Genomic DNA, 7,680 nt, shown 5'->3' with positions numbered 1-7,680 from the left:
ACCAGGGAAGGGGCCAAGGAGGCAGCTTTGCCAGGGAGGTAGGCACCTGAATTAGTTTTGTGGTCACAGGTCTGCTATCTTTGTGCCTAGAGTGGGTCCTGAACGCTAAGAACTTAGCAAGCTATAGTCTTTGCCACCGACACAAACATACAAACCTGGGAATCCTGAACCCACGCCGACCAGCTAAAACCACCTCCCGTAACATAACACACATACAGCCTTCGCTGGTCACCTCCTTCCTACAAGGGGTAGCTTTCCAATGCAACTAGCCACCAATGGATGCCTAATCCAAATTGGACTGGAACTCCAGGATGCTTTCAGCCAGCCTGACGTTGAAAACCTCATGCTGCGGCCCTCACACCCTGGACCCAACACTCTGAATATTGATGCCTGCACAGTCAAACCCAGAATCAGATTCCTTCCCACTTATTCGTATACAGCTCCTGATGCTTCTTCCACGTCTCCCATATTCCAGCAGTTAAAGCTGTGGCCACTCCCATAAAGATACTCAGTTCACCCAGATAGAATAACTTCCCTCCAGAAAGCTGCAAATCCTCCAGCCCCCAGCCCTTCCTTCTCTTCGTCCCAGGAGCTTGGAACCATCAAGCCGCCCAGATGGAAGGTTTCTCCTAGAAGCGTCCTACAGAGTGCAGCCTCGTACGGGGAAGCTGACACAATGTCTTCAAACATTTTTAATTGCCCTGTCAAACTGACAATTATCGAACTAATTATTGAGGAGACAATACCAGATACACTGACTGAATCAAGCATCAACTGAGTTTTTATGTAATTATGCAATTTAATGAATTGAAGGCTGCAGTAATGGACGATTACTAGTTAATTAGGAACTCCCTTTATGCTAATAATGCCATTTATTTTCGACTCACGGTATTTATTTTCAGCGTCTAAAGCATGGGACACATCTTCCTCTGACACGGGCATCATGAGTGATTTTCGGGGGGTTTGGCTGCCAATTGTGCTATTTATAAGCAGCAAGTTTCTTCCATTCACTGACTGGAGAGCTCCAACTGGTTCCTATTATATTACAAGCATCTCATTTAGACCTAGATTTTAATTATTCTGCTTCCAGATGAGGTTCCTGTGTCTTCCTTCTCCTGAAATCTGGGAGAGAGAAAAGTAAGGGACTGTGGCAGATGGTCCTCAAGGTGCACCTCATCAAGGTCACCTTGTGAAAAGTACAGAGGTATCCCTCTTACGTGATTTATTTTTATCCCCAAGCACTTCCTCGTGTCTAAGTATTGCTTTCCTAGCACAACACATGGCTAGAAACCAAAGTGCATAGCAGTGGTTCTCAATCAGGGGAAACTTCCCCCCTCAACCGACACTTGGTGATGTCTGGAGACACATTTGTTTGTCCCAACTGGGAGCTCACTACCAGCATCTAGTGGGTAGAGGCCAGGGCTGCTGCTAAACATCGTCCCAGGCACAGGACGGCTCCTCACATCAAAGAATTCTCTTGCGCAAAATGTCAACAGGGCTGAGGTTGGGAAACCCTAGCACAGAGCATCAGTAATCAAGAAGCAAGTGGATTTTCACCACCCCAGCTTCACAGAGGAAAACAAATATTTCGCAGCATCTAAAACATGATAGAACTGTCAAAAGCATGTGAAGCGGCTACATAAATTGTGAAACATGAGTCACAGTTATGTTTGTTCTGCAACAGTGTAAAGACTTGGAGGGTTTTTTTTTTTTTTCTCTTTATGAAAATAGAGAAGTGACAAGCACTCTCTCCCGGAAGAGGCTAAGGTCCTTGCCTTGTCCTTTGGTCTGCAAACACCCGTCAATCCAGACCTGTCTGTGAACAAGTTGTGCATAGTCTGAAGCAAAATGAGGAAATAGAGGAGAATGTGGTCAGACCCTCATCATGCTAAATTCAGCCAATTTTTCACTTTCAGATGATGGCTTTTTTACTCTTCGGGAAGACATCTTGTGTTTTTGTCGGGCCAGCATCCTTTTTTACTCACTGGCTTTTTTTAGAATTATCCCTCACTCGTTTTCAGTCTGTGGGTCTGGGTGGTGCTGTGCTCGCTCCTAGGATCCATGGTGGGTGTAAGATCCAGGGTGACCTGGTTAGTCAGGCAAGCACGAGAGACCCAAGAGGCAACCTGGGACTTGTGATGGGGTAAGTGAACCCCACTCTTGTCTGCTGGGATGAAACGTGGGATGATGAAAACCTGAGGCCACCTTTGCCACCTCACGAATGAAACGTACGCAAGGTATGTAGTCAGCACAAGGATGGTAAAGAAGAAAGGTAAGGAGGAGAAGGAAGGGGAAGACGAGGAAGAAAAAAAAGAAAATTTCATTTTACCTTTATTGTATTGCACTGTATTGTACTGCATTTTAGGTCCTGGTTCCAGTGATGTCTACAGCCTGATAATTGCCCGACTTTTCAGTATCATGGATGAATACATTATCTTCTGGTTTGAGCATCACCTCATTCCCCTCCTTTGGCTTCTCCTCCTCTGCCAAGCCCCTAAACATCTGGTTCCTCAGGGTTCTATCAAGGGTCCTTTTCCCTCTTCACTTGGTCCCTTCCTCAGTGAGGTCCTGTCCTCACCTCTTTCCTCAGCCACTATCTGTGTGCTGAGGACTCTCTCATAACCCAAGGCTTCATCTCTGTCTGGATATCACCACTGCCTACTGGGCATCTCCAGCTGGAAGTCCCACCAACACCACAAAGCCCACCTGACAGCCGCAATCCTCACCATTCTTCCACCCTGTCTTGGCGTGCAATCCTTTTCTCATGGGTAGAACTGTGATCCACCAGGGACCCAGATCAGGAAACGGGTGTCCTCCTCCCTCAAATCTTTCTTTTGTTCCATCAATGATGTCTTGCTCTGCCACCACTTCGCCCTTAATTCCCTCACCCCTATGCCCCTTCCTTACTCCTCCACAAAATAGAACCTTCATTCTCATCAAACATTCCCTTCCTCCCCCACAATGCTCACAGCTCTGCTTGGAGTGCCTTCGTTTTTATCCCCTTCTCCCTGAAACCTTCCCAGACTCCCCAAAATGGATTAGGTGCCCCTCCATTACACTCCCAACACATATCACTTTTCATGGAAATTACTTTGAAAACTAGTTACTGAACTTGCTATATATTGAGCGTTTTACCCAAATTATCCTTGAAGCTCATGACATATCCTCAAAGGAAGACATTACTATGTCCATTCTACAGATGAGGGAAATCAGATTAGAGAGCTTGAATCCATTTCTCAAAGTTGGGAGCCAGGAGACAAGCAGGCCTGGGATGTGATCCAGGCAGGTCTGGCCACAAATCCTGGGTAGTGACCACACCACCACACTGCTGTTCAGCCCCGCAGGTTGAAAAATCAGGTCTTTGGGGATAAAGTCTATAACTTTCATCTCAGGTCCCCACCAGCCAGGGCTGCCATATATTGGCTGCCAACGAATGCTGACCTGCTTAACTAAGAATGATTGCACGAGATTCTATTCCTCTCACTAAAGCTAGGTTTTCTTGTTTGCTTGTTTTGTTTTGTTCTGCAAAAGCAGGGCTGGGTCGCAGTCAACTTTCAGATTCTATGACACTGTAGTTCTAACAAACTCTATCCAGCTAATAACTTGCAAAAGTAAGTGACTCATCTGTTTCTGTCCTTGTATCAGTCATTTTCTATCAAAAAAGAACTTGGTCATGTGTAGTTTGCATTGTCCAAGGAGACACATGAATCAGCTTTAAGAAATCACTTTCTCTGCCTTCACTCCTTTCTACCTCAAACGTGGTAATCAATGAAACAAATGGTACTCAAAGTTCCAGATCACCTGGGCTTCCTCCTCCCAATACCTACCCTTTCTTTTACCAAAAAAAAAAAAAAAAAAAAAAAAGGCACAGAGAAGAAAAAAACAATATTTATCATAAAAGGTGGAGAAAAGTGATATTTGCTTGCTAGATTGTCAATGTCTTTTCTAACACTGGATTCAGAACAGATCTAATTAGCTGGGCTCAGACCAGGAAAGAGAATTCTTGCATGGTTTGCACCTTCACAGAATTCCATGGCAACAAAACCATCTGGAATGAGGGTGACAATTATAATATATTTAATGTTAGCAACCTTACTGGATCCAGGTGCAAAGCATGCTGGGATTTCAGCAGCATGAGTTGATGGGAAGTGCAGAAGCCTGAAGTGGAAGGAATGGGGAATTCTAGACATAGGTACAAGCCCAGTGCATCTCCCAAGGACATAGACCCATAGTCTAATATACATAATCCCAAGTGCCCTGCTGTCTTGGGCTCTAGTCTGGCTGGCATCAAAATCCAAACTTGCCCACAGAAATTAGTGGATAAAGGCAGCAGAAGCCCAGGTGGCAGGTGGCACTTAAAAGTCTGGCTTGTGGGAAGATCATAATTTCTGTTCATTTATAACACAACTTCAGTAAATAGTTAAGAAAACAAGAAGCACAGTCCTACACCCCAGGTAGAAGAGGCCAGCAAAATCCAGAGAGAAGATTAGAAAGAAAACAAAGGGATGGAAAGACCAGACAGCCATCCAGTTCCAGGAGACAAGTGAGCACACAGGCAGGGAAAATGAGGCAGAGGCAACAGAGCAGGGGCCGAGGAAGGCAGGGCAGGGACAGCAAGCTCAAGTGCCCATGGAGACCAGGGAAGCAATCTAAGTGGGTCTGGTCATCCAGTGGAAACTGGCCACCTAGAAAACACGTGTCCCAACTAGGTGGCGGGGGGGCAGCTGCTACTAGCTCCAGCCCACTGATACCACGTGGAAATATGATTCCCACATTTCTAGGTCTTGCAATTTTTCAAGAGAAGCCAGAATTCCAAAGTTTGTATGAACATCCCACACATTGGAAATGCTGGCAACTGGTTTCAAGTATTTTAAGACATTTGCAGACCAAACAAAACTGTCTGCAGGCTAAATATGAACCCATAGGTTCACAGACTTCTGCAGCAAGGGCTTAGGAGAGCTCAGCGCTCCCTGGGGCACAAGGGATACCAGCGCTACAGTGACAGCACTAATATCAGAGGTTACAGCTGCTGGTGACTAAGGATTCGATGTCTAGACTACCCTTGGGGAATTGAGGGGAGAGGGCATCCTCAGATGAAAACCTCAGCGACCTTAGAAATATAAGACAAGGGGGCAAGGCTCCCACTAAGACTGAACACAACTGGGTTAAGGAAAGGGATATTGGGGGAAACTGGTACAGTGTGTGCAAAATCACGGCAAGAGAACGTGCTCGTAACTGACAGTCAAAAGAAAAATAGCTGTAGCAGGTTCTGAAGGGCTCTGCCCAGATCCACTCACCACTCACGCCTTACGCCATTTCTGTGCATGCACAGAGAACATTAATCCCCCTAAAGGAGCAACCCTTCACTGACGACTGATGGGGCCTGATGGACAACTGCTCTAGATCCCTTCCCTCTGCTGAGATGAGGGCAGGGCAGTCCACACTGCCTCCCAGAGTTCTCTGCTGGGACTCAGCCTCAGTTGCTCACAGAAGTAACCTTCTTGATGATACACTTTTACTGACTTTCTTCTCTTACCCATTTCCCTGTCACTGCTTCCTAGAATCACCTCCCCAATAAACTACATGCACCCACATCCTTGTCTCAGGGGCTGCTCTTGGGGAGGAAGCAACCTCAGCAGTAGCTTTTCATGTGTGAGGACCCTACCTTAGAGGCAGCGGATTGACTGGGTGGCTGGTGTCCACGATTCTATGGATTGCAGATGATGTTCTGGAAATAAGGGACTGGGTATAAAGCATTTTCCTGGGGATCCTAAGAGTAAACCCTAGGTTTTAGTGTTTATCCTACCAGCCCTGAGGAATCTTCTTGGTCTGGTCTGGATTGTTTCTCTCCTTCTCTGAAGAATATCTGAGCCAGTGGCATGTAATACACTGTCTTTAGGTATTTTTGCCTCTGGTTTCTGTGTAAATGAGTCTTTACGCACATCAAGGAAGATCCTGCTCAAAAGAACCCGAAGGTGATCCCTTCTGCAAAGGGTCAGAGACAACGATTGAGCAAATAACTCCTCTTCAATGTATTGAACTTTACATAATCTGTTCTAGGACAAGGGTCGTGTGTTATGAGCTGGTCACTGACACCGATCACTTATCTGAACTCAGGTGACCCAGAGAGTCCAGGAAAGTTCTCCAGGAAGCCAAAATTCATGCCACAAGTCCCTCCTCTCCCTCAAAGACTTTGCTCATGTGTTACACAGAATTCTAGCAACTTGGTTTTCTGATTTCCTTCAGAGCTATTGTAAGTGAATTTGGCAGTGGGTATCCTAGAAGCAGGCATGGTGGCAGCAGGCAAAAGTCAGAGTTGGGTAGTCAACAGCAGAGAAGAAAAGCAGAAAATCCATGTAGAACAGAAAGAAGACTTCAAAAATCATAACATTTCTGAGCTATTTGTGTAGATGCAAACATCCCTGTGCACTTTCCCAGCACAAGTGTAGCAACTATATAGAGAGTCTGTGAGGTTGCTGTACACACATGCACACACACACACACCACTCACATTCGCACACATCACAGACACACATGTCACACACATGTACCCCAGTCACCCACGCAGCCTCACTGGTTTCTTTCCACAGACTGAGAGGAAGATAGAGGCAGGGCAGTAACCTGACAGCTCCGACACAGCTGTGGCAGGAACAACAAGGCTCAGTTTACAGGGAAGTGGGTGGGAAACCAAGGGTACAGTTCTAGCACCTTCTGGCTGGGTGGGAGGGGGCTGGGGACTGCAATCAGAGTCCAAATCCTGAAATGTCTGGCAGATCCTGTCAGGCCCAGGACATGCCAAGCAGCCATGGTAGGAGTGTTCTGCCTCTGCTTACACCACACTTGTCCCAGCCCTGTCCATGGATGGGACTGGAAGTGGCAACAGTCCACTGGTCCTTATTCACCACATGCCTGGAATCTTGCGCACGCCAGACATGCAGTCCTGCTATCCGCCCAGTGCTCAGCGGCGAGGGGGCCACATCTCCATGTTCCCCCATCACCACCAAATAGATGCAAATCTCTGCAATAAAATCCTTTGCAAGGGGTGAAAACAGGAGGTACAGAAAGCACCTGCTGGGAGGCATTCTTGAGGCAGAGCCCAGGAAATGTAGCAATGATAACCTTTCTAGGAGCAGAAGCAGGAGGAGACCTTTCTGTTTCTAATTACACCAGGTAACAGGAGCAAAATACCAGAGAACCTTCTGCATCTGCTTCTCTGTTCAGCCCCCCTCCTCTGAGGACACACCAACCCCTCCAAGAATACACTACATGTTCTCATCTGTCTAATCACCTGCTGCCTGAGCAAGAAAGTTAATTTCCAACAGTGGGATCTAGGCCATGGATAAGTTCCTCTTCTTTCCTCTGTTACCCTTTTCCCAGAACATTTGTCCCTCCCTGACGGGGGATAAGGCTGAATGTGTCCCACCTTGCTAATGCCTCATTCATCTCCTCCCTCTCTCTTCCCTCTGCCCACCATGGTGCAAAGTCAGCGACAGGGCCAATGTCAGTGTAGGAGGGAGCCACGGGACTCCGTGACATCTGCCTGGCCCAGAAGCTGCAGAAGCTGACCTGATTCTCATGGTGCTGCAGGAATGATGAAGGAAGATGGGAGAGAAATAGGGGAAATACAGCAGCAGTCATCAAGGGTGGACAGTCCAGGGCTTCCCTGGTGGCGCAGTGGTT

The sequence above is a fragment of the Leucopleurus acutus genome (genome assembly GCF_964270905.1).
Source record: "Leucopleurus acutus genome assembly, chromosome: 16".
Taxonomy (NCBI): domain Eukaryota; kingdom Metazoa; phylum Chordata; class Mammalia; order Artiodactyla; family Delphinidae; genus Leucopleurus; species Leucopleurus acutus.
The sequence above is the reverse complement of the archived record's forward strand: the minus strand, read 5'-3'. Positions refer to the sequence as shown.